The sequence below is a fragment of the Merops nubicus genome, unplaced genomic scaffold (genome assembly GCF_000691845.1).
Source record: "Merops nubicus isolate BGI_N331 unplaced genomic scaffold, ASM69184v1 scaffold33251, whole genome shotgun sequence".
NCBI classification, from domain to species: Eukaryota; Metazoa; Chordata; class Aves; order Coraciiformes; family Meropidae; genus Merops; species Merops nubicus.
In genome coordinates, this window is record NW_008588192.1 from 1 (window position 1) to 10,164 (window position 10,164).

Below are 10,164 nucleotides of genomic sequence, written 5' to 3' on the forward strand. Positions count from 1 at the left end.
GGCTGCTGCTGACGTGCCGGGGTCAGGCAACGGAAGACGCCCCGAGTCATCCTTCCTCCCCCATGGCTCCGCGCTCCCTGCCCGCCTCGGTGTCGTCCTCGCCACCTTCCCTAATTACACCCCGCGGCTGCCGGCCCCCCTCTCCCGGCGGCTCCCCCTTCCCGCTTTCCCCGGTACCGCGGCGACGCCGTCCCTCCTCTTCTCCTCCTCCTCCTCGCTGCGTTCTGGGTCTTTCCTCGAGGATCTCATCCAAATAGAGGAGGCGGGAGGGATTCCCCGGTGGAAGCATTAAAATTCATAGCGGCGCTCTCCCTCGCCCGATCCGCTACAGAAATAGCTGCTAAAGGAAGAAGCAAAGCCGGGCTCTGGAAGATTAAACGGGCCGATAAGAAACAGCTGGCTTGCAGGTTGGATCTCGCAGTGTACATTTGAAGGAAGAAATCCAGCTAATCTGCTGTAATGCGTTTACAGTACATCTGCTGAATAAAATACACCTGCCGCGGCCCTACCACAGATTTCCATCTGTGGTAAAGGCAGCTCCAGTCTAAACACGGAGGGAGGATTCTCGGAGACAAACCGCGTTTGTGCTTTTCAGACCCTTGTTTAATCACTGCCGGGCGATATTCAAATGAATTACAGTTTAATGAGAAGCAGGCTCTGCTGCAGGCAGTTCAGGGAGCTGAAATACTCTTTTAGCAAGCCGCTTCATTCCAGACTTTCCGTAATCTGGTATTCGTTTTTAATTAGTAAATTGCATTAAAAACAATGATCCTGCCTTCCTGCCAGAGACTGAGCCTGAACTGTGTTGACATGTGATTCTGATTTAGCTTCTCAGCAGGAGTTTTTACACCTTCATCGCTTTATCTGCAGCACTTGCTGTCCTTTTGAAAGTCTAGGCTGATGAAAGATTAAGAGTGGGACAAGTAAACCCGGAAAAAAAAAAGGTGGCTACCAGTTCATGGGGAAAAGCTCTTCACTGTCTTATGTTACAACTATCAGCTTTAATTCCTTTATTAATAAGTACGAAAATAACTCCTAGGTTACTGCTTCTGGGTTACAAATCTGTTTAATGACAGTGGGTTCATAAGTAGGGAACGAAAAATTACGCCCAGAAGTGCTGGATTTGACACTGTTATGGTTCCCAATGATTTGTTGGGTCATTGCCTTACATTCACAGGATGATTGTAGGATCACATAGTAATAACATATCCTTTTAAACTGTTTTTTTGTTTGTTTGTTTTTGTTTGTTTGTTTGTTTTATTTCTCTCATAATTAAAATTTTCCAAGGGGCTTACACTTGGTTTTGCTGATCTTAATTTAACTTTTAAACTAGCAGAACTTTAATTTTTACATTAATATGCAAAGTATTTATCTTTTTTAAACTATTATGCAGCTATTGGAACTAATTAACTAAATTGAAATGTGATTAGGCATTCAGTGAGTTTTGAATATGTTTTTGTGGTGTACACAGGTAACACAACTGGACTAATTTAGCTTCTTTACACAACCGAGGTGCCTTAGAGTTTGACTTCCCCTATTCGGGTAATTTTAGTTGCCTAACTTCTTCTTACCATATTAGCTTCTGCTGTACTTTACACAACTGAGGTGCCTTAGAGTTTGACTTCCCCTATTCGGGTAATTTTAGTTGCCTAACTTCTTCTTACCATAAACTTGTGTAATACTCTGGCTTTTTCAGGCCTCCCCTTTTCTCCTGTGAAATTGGTAATATTTAATGGAAAAAAAAACCAACACAGTCAAACAACAAAACAAAAAGCCACAACCAACTCTTTTCTTCACTGTGATTGTAGGAATTGTAGTTCATGGAACCAAGCTGAAAATAGATTCCCCAAAGTTAGTAAGCCAAAGACAGACAAAAATTGAGAAAATCGTGTGATAAGAACAAAAAAAACCCCAACAACCTAACACAAGGAGCTTTGGAGTAGTCAGGTCAAGGCAACATGAGATGCAGAGGGAGGCACATGTAATGTCATTGACGTGGTGAGAATACAGTTCAGAATTTTCAGCTGAGTTCAGCTCTTGTCATCATCTGGTAAAACCTGATGGATCTTTAGCCTTGCAAGAGAAAGAGAATACTGTGTGAGTGTGTCAATAGGGGAGAAGAGGGTAGGAAGAGACTTGACAGGTGCATGCCCACTGTAAATAATTTCACAGGCAATCCTTGTGGAGAGGAAGAAAGCCATACACTGGCTATTACAAAATCAGATTCCAATGGTACTTAAAACCTCAACTCACTGGCTAATCCTGGAGGTGCTCACATTTACCCCTGCCATTTCCCCCAGACACCTCAAGTTCTGGCATTCGTGGGGGCATCTCAGACTTTGTCTCTGCTGAGGACTGTCACCAGGTAAACTCCACCAGAATGCACCATAAAGGTACCTCTCTCTTTTTTCTCCTGGTCTGAACATTCCCAGCGTGTCTCGCTGAGTCTACTGTGGGAGGTGTGCTGCTGCTCTCTTTATGCAGTCTTGTGCACTTCCCAAGGGTGAAGCTGTAGGAACTGTCACCCACATCTTTCACCTTCTGAGGGGCTCCTTACCAGGCTGGTCCAATTAATTTTGGACAGACATTTGGAGCACTGCAATTTAACAAACATACACACAGACATCCCCTCAAATACCCTGCAGCCTTGTGCATCCTTCTGTGATGTGGAAACTGTGGTATGAGTTCAAAATGGGAAACATCAGACACCATTTGCAAAAGGAATTTCTTTTGGTTTTGCCTACTGTAAATATTTGTACACAGCAAATGCCTAAGTCCTTAGAACTGAGCAAGAGCTACCACCCATACAGAAAGCATGCCTTAATATATGCTGTGGTAGGCATCCATTCACCATGCCCTCTCTTAATTTAGTTCACAAAATTTTGAGCATGTAAGTTTAGAAGTCTGTTTGTTTACAGTGTTCTATGAGGGACATTATCCAAGGCTCTTTTCCAAATAATGTCAGTAACAAGGCTGATAAAAAAATCATAGTACTGACCTAGCTAGCCCCTTTAAAGAAATAACTGTTATCTCCTCATTGGAAAAGAGTGTTTTTGTGAGAAGGTAATTTTGAAGGTGGCAGCATGAATAGAGCAGTGCTAATATAAATTCTAGAGCCACACAGCGTTGCTGTATTCTGGAGTTAGGAAAGCAGAAGGTCTCACATGACAATTAGTGTAGGCAGAGTTAGGAAATGGCACCCGGCCATTGTTGGCATTCCTACATATTCCTCTCCCTCTGCAGATTTAAATAGCACGTTCATGGGATAGAAATTTGTCCTGGTAACATTGTCCTAATAGCTTTTTGTCAGCCTGCCTCTACATCTTCCAGTTGACAAAAAATGTTAAAGACAGCCTCTTGCTCTGCCAGTGTAGGACTGGGTAACCCCAACGTGTCTGGGGTGCCAGACTGCATTTCAAATCCATCTGACACCTGAGAATTTCCAGCTCTTTGGTCCTCTCTTTTGCTAAGATTTAAATGATTCGCAGAGAAAAAGGCAAAAGCAGTGGAGGCAATGAACTGGGAGCTTTCTTCTGCTGCATTTGTCAGTTGTCTTGAGCCCAGGTAATCTAGGAGGGAGCAGATGCCAGCGCTGGGGAGCATTAGGCAGAAGGACAGTGGAACCATTAACAGGGAGGAGTGTCTGAGTGCTGGGGCTTATCCAAAGTGGCCACTGTCACATGGCCACTTTAACTTTCCAGAACAGGCTTATTTTTAGTAATGAGAATTGTAGGCAGATAAAAGGGATGTGAAGGCGAAGTGCATTACAATTACCTCATCTTCCAAGATGAAGTTGTGGCTCAGTAGGTGAATTGCAGAGGTCAGCTTCTCCTCTCGTTTCTATCTGTGCAGCGCTTCCGAAGCTGAGGAACTTCACTATGTGGGGGTTACCCCAGAATATCACCCGAGAGTGCAATAATCTTATATGACTACATGAATCTGACAATGGTATTTACACTGACGGTTTGCCAGCCTTGCACAATACACTTGTTCTGCATGCTCACACTTTAAAAATAGCTTCCCACAGCACTTCACATTTGTGATTAACTCAAGCTTTATTTATTTCCACGGGAAAATATCTTAAGTCACATCTCAGAGAAATCCCAAATTAGAATTGGGTAATACACCTGAGATGCATATTAAAAAATTTAAACATTCCGTTAAAGAACAATGGTACCTGTCTCCTGTACCAAACACCACTTACACCTAACCAGGCTCTGCAGTCCTTAGCTATTCAGATGCAAGTTGTGTGATATGCAGAGTTTTATCAGGGACATTTGATGTCAAAGATCAGTGAATAATTTCCAAAGGGCTGCATGTTCTCCTAAACAGAAGTGACACTTTGAAAGGATGCTCTGTAGTTCGTTTTTCATTTGTGGGGTTTTGGTTTTTTGGTTGGTTGGGGGCTTTTTTTGGATATTGGGATCCAACTGAAGACACAATATGAACAAGAAAATAGATTTTTAAGAGCTTACCTCAGTTCATGACCTTGTGAATCTGCCTTACTGTATGATGCTCACACATGATTTTGTTACTTAAGCATTAACCATCTCTGTTGACTCTTAAGTGACTGGCTTAAGACTTTTGGAGAGAGCATAAGCTAAAAAAAAATCTATCAATAAATAAAAAAATACGTCTTATTTTATGGTGAAGAAGATAAAAAAGCATTTAAAATATTTCTCTTATATAAATAATTGTGCTGTTTTTAAAAGGATTGAATTTTTTTAATAAGGATAAAATAACAGCTAGCAGGACTGGGACTCTCTCAGTCCTACAACTTCTAACATAAACTGTCATGCAAATATCTGACTAAATGCACTTCAGGATGTCCCTAGAGCCCATCTTCTGGTACGAGTACTTGTGACTACATCTACACACCATGCTGTAAAATAACCACAGGACTTTCTAGCAGCTCCCAATGGTCTTGGTAGTACTAGTTAATGGTTTTAGACATAAAAACAGGATCATTGTATGCTTGGGTTTAATTTTTCTATTTTTTCATATTTAAAGATCTATTGGGCAGTCAGTGATTTCACAGTGATTTTTTAGATTTCTTACACTGTAAGATCAAATTGTCTCATTTATTATTTGCTCTTTTCTTCATCTTTCTAACAAGTTTTTGTTCCTTTTCCTCCTATGGCTCATTTCACATACACTTTTCTCATATGCACTACTCTCTTCATGCTTATAAACCTCTGTATGGGTTCTCTCCTTCCTTCAGCCCCTTTCAGCATTCTCCTTGGTTTTTCCTTCCAAGCCACCCAGTTCTGCCCTTTATCCCATTTGCCATTCTTGGGCTGATGGTTCCCCAGTGCCTGCCTGTCCTTAGGCTTCAGAGTCCTTCCCCACTGTCCATCTTCCAGCCACCTCAGGCCAACATCCAGCGTCTGGATATGAGTCCCTGCAAAGCCATGCAGGCCACAGGACCCAGGAGGATGCTCCTCCACAGCATCCCACCGATAGGGCAGCTCTCCAAGGCCAACACGGTGCTTTCCCCTCAGGAACAGGCCTCCTGGAAGAACCCTGCCATTGAGAGACATGTCTGGCTTCTTTAAAAAAAATTGTATAGAGATTTGTTTTTTTTTTTTTCATAATCACATTTACATCCATATTGAAGAAAAACATCCTCTGAGACACTGAGGGAGGGAGCAGTGTTCACCTGTCACAAATTATGGCATCAGCCATTAGATGAACCTGTTCTCCACAGGATAAACCAGAAACACCCCAGGAGGGACCACGAGACACCCCAGATGCTTTCTGCTGTTCCTCACTATGCACCATTGCAAAAGAGGGCCAGTGAGGAATTACAGTGACTTGCTATTTTGGATGCAAATAGCATGAGTGTTCAGTAACATCAGTCCTACAACCTAGGGCATTAAAATGCACCTAGGTACCACGTTACGCTGTTCCAACATTCCCAGGTGAAATGAAGAAGCAGCAAATAAAAAGACTGTACATGGAACATAGAAGATGTTAAAAGTGCAGAAGCTGTAAGGCATAAAGAGATGAATACGCTTGATGTACTTGATCCAAATGGCTCTGAATCTTTTAAGTCTTCACAAATACTTCCACTTGTGAAAGATGCCACTCCCAAGGATGCCTCAGACCCTTCCTGGAAGGAGAGAAAAGCCATGATCTCTCAGATGCTCAATGGTACTTAGGATGCTGGAGTAACCAAGCAGTGAAAAAGGAGCTGACATTGTGAATGGTAAGATGAGGCAATAAAAAGTAGAAATTAATGATACAAAGGTCTCACTTCTGCAAGAAGATCCTGAGCAGTTAAGGTGGGACTGTGCTCTTACATCAGTATCGCAACTGCTTCTAATCCTACTGCTTTTAAAAGAACAGTCATCATGCCTGTATACAGATTCCCCAAAAATGATACACAAAACACGCCGACATCCAGGGCTCTGTAACTGATAGTGTCAGGAATGGGTATGCTGAGGTCAAGGAAGAGAACAGAAAATGCAGGAGTTTCCTCTGCTTTCTGGACTGCCTTCCTCAGCAATCAGCCACACTGTGGGAGCTGCAACACCATCCAGAGTGGCCCAACATTTCTATATTGTAATTTCATGCTTTTTTTAGAGCTTCTTAGAGTGTGAGAAAAAAATAAAATTTCCTTGTGAGCAATGTGGATATTTGTAGTTTTTGTAGATGCTATTAATAGAATTATAAGCTCATGAATGCCCTTTACTTTCATGTAAATTTAGTTTCTTCCTGATCATAAGATAGATTCATCAGAGCCTTAAATAGCTGATTCTGGGGATGAAATGCAAACTCCTCTTCAGGGTCGCTCTGAGTGACTACAGTAGCCTAGCACAGTAATTAGATATTGGATGCTGCTGAGCACTGAAGCAATGCCTAACTTTAGGAACACTCTTAAATCCACACCTACTCCACAAGGCATTTAATAATATTCTTAAACAGTGCTAAATCCTATGGAGCTTTGCAGACAAACATTTTCATACACTCCTTGCTCATTTGGCACCTAGAAGAAACAGAAATTACCTGGAAAGCAGACAGTGCAGGGACTGAGTTATTTACCATTTTTTTGCCTTACTTCAAGTGAGTAGATTATTTTTTAAAATCCTGTTAATGAGTTCTTTTCTTGTTTGTGTTTAATATTTATTCTGTGCATTCTGATAGTCACTTGTCATTTCATCTCATACTAAATGAAGAAGTTTCATATGGAATTATCTTTTGCTTTTGTGTTAAACAAAACCCCAAGGTAAAATAGCAGCCTTCCCATACACACACAGGTAACTGCAATTCAATTCTGTGTTCAGGACAGAGATTCATTGCAATTTACCCTGCCCTTCCTCTGATGCTTTGATAAGAATTTGGAAAAGGAGAAGATAATACCAGTGCAAAGCTCCCAACTGCATATGGTTTCCACTTTAAAACAGATGGAGGATTCAGTGTCTTTTTAAATCTATTTATTTACTAATGAGCATGTGCATAAATGTGGGTTTTAATAGTTTTCTGGCATCAGTTTGTTAATTGTGTTCACCTTCAGGTATCTCAACATCAAAGCTAAAGAATTACAGCCTTTCTAGAAGCACAGCTTCAGTTAAATAGTTGATATGTATTCTGAGTAACTAATTATGGGCTTATTGCTTTAAAAAAATGGAAGGATGACACGGGATCATCTCTTCACCTGATACTCACACAAAAAAAAACCTCTAGAGAAGAACACAGGAGCTGAGTGTTAGTGTTAAATAACAGCTCAAAGTAGTTTGCTTTGTCCCTTAATACAAATTTTCCTGGGAATTCCTTAAGGACATCTGGAAACCTTTTAGAATGCTGATTTATAAAGAAAGTCTGTCACGATTGTTTAAGCAGCACATCTCCCAGGAGAGTGGCGTATCCACCTGAGGTGCAGAGCAGGAGAGCTGTCCCGGTGGAGGCTACAACAGGGCCACCCTTCTCCTGGCAGGAAACACGACGTGTCAGGGGAGGGTCCCTCTGTACTGGAGAGAGGAGTGCCACCTACTGAGCGGCCAACAAAACAAGCGCCTAACACCAAACGGCACAGAGCTGCTGGCAGCATCACAGCCTTCTGCAGCAGGGCCTTCATTCTCCTGAAGAACAAAAGCTAAACTTTTCAGTCTGAAATGGAAGCAATTGTTTTGTATCTCTTTGGTATTTTGTTGCAAGTCAAGAGGAAAAGTTATAAAGAACCGATTTAATAGTTAAAAAAATCAATTAAAACATAGGTCATACAGTTGATACTATGATCTCTCTATATATATAATCTTTTCTCTCTTTCAGTACTCTGGATGTCTGAAAATCTCAGACAATGACTATCTGGAATCAAGCTTCTTTATCTTGGCTGTTAATTTCCAGGAAAGTGTTGGGTTTGTTTGGTGTTTTTTTTTTTTTTTTGTAGTAACTTTGCCTAGCCGTTTTTTGGTTATGGTGGTATAGTTACACAAGAGCAGCATCATGATCTCTATATCTTTTCTCTCTTTCAGTACTATGGATGTCTGAAAATCTCAGACAATGACTATCTGGAATCAAGCTTCTTTATCTTGGCTGTTAAATTCCAGGAAAGTGTTGGGTTTGTTTGGTTGTTTTTTTTTGTAGTAACTTGTCCTAGCTGTTGTTCAGTTATGGTGGTATAGTTACACAAGAGCAGCATCACTCTGACAGGACAGACACCTTCTAATGTGCCATTTTGTACCCTTCCCCCTATGATAATATATTTTCTGATCCCATTTCTCAGATTAGATATAAAATGCAAGCCACAGAAAAGAAATATCTGTCACAAATAGCCCAAACGTAAACAAATCCATATATACTTGTTTCAGTCCTGTTTCCCCCTACACAGAAAATTCAAACATATCCGTATCTGTGAAACATTTTCCATAGTCCAGCAGAGAAGATAAGTCTCTCACATTCAGACAACTGAAAATAATGCAGCTTCAGTGAGAATACTGAAAAATTAACTGTATCATGTATTAACAGTAAGGAAAGCTAAAAATGCTCATTGTAGTAATTATAAGTTGCAGCCACTGCAGACAAGTATTAAATTCATTAGGACTATAGGAAAAAAAAAAAGTTTAGAGTTGCAAGGAAAACTATAAACTTTATTTCCCCGTTTTCCAGTGTTTCATGCCAGGTAAGATTCTTGCTGAAGTTTTTGAAGTTGTCAAATCATACAGATTAGACAGAAGTTTTACTGGCTGATACAAGGTAATATTTCTGAGAAACACAACACTTAAGCCATCATAAACTTCATCAAGTTATGTGCCCTTGAATACACTTGGTTGTTCTAGCACAGGAAACAGCAGCTGCTTGTGTACGTGTTAAATTCTCTCAAGAGTAACACCATTCCTGTTCAAGGAAAGGAAAGAAACTTAGGGGCTAGATCAGCTAGAAGTGCTTCCTGTATTCAAGGTGCCAAAACTAAACAAGTGAAAATGGAGTTGTTGACAATGTAAAAATACAATGACGGAACACCTGAAAGTTCAATCAACACTTTTTCCTCCTTTTGTTTTAGGTCCAAACTTCCAAAGGACTCACTGTCAAATCCTGGAGCCAGAAAGAAAATCTGCCTCCAATTTCCGTTGTTTTGACAGAAAACAATCAGCTTGCCAGCATGCAATTTCTTTAAATGAAGGAAATTCAGGAACTAAACACAAACCCATCAGGGATGCTTTCACTTCCAGCAGAAGAAATAAGTGGATTCTCAGCAAAAGAAAACAAATAGTTCAAAAAATACACGTGGCTTCCTTGATCCCTAAGCAGCTATCATCTTGTTCTCAATCCAGAGTTAAAGTTTGTCCTGCCTTTTAGCCTGTCTCCCATTTGTGCAAGTCTCACAAGGATCAGTCTGTCAAAGTATCTGACTCTTGTCCAGGAGCTAAATCTGTCCTGAATAATTAAAAGCCTGAAGTAAGAGCCTAAACTGAGCAGAATCATCCCTACAGTAGGAATAGGACTATTATTCCTAAATGGGTAGTCAAGATCTTACACATTTGACTCTTTCATAACTTTAAACATAATTTCTAGATACTTATGACATACTGCCCTCTGGAAATACCTTCCATATTTTGCTACCACTAAGGCTGAACAAGGCCTTGTGCAAATACCTCAGGCTATGATGGGACTGAATACAGCAGTCTGCTGTACATCAGAGAATGCTTCATTCCTGACTGCAGC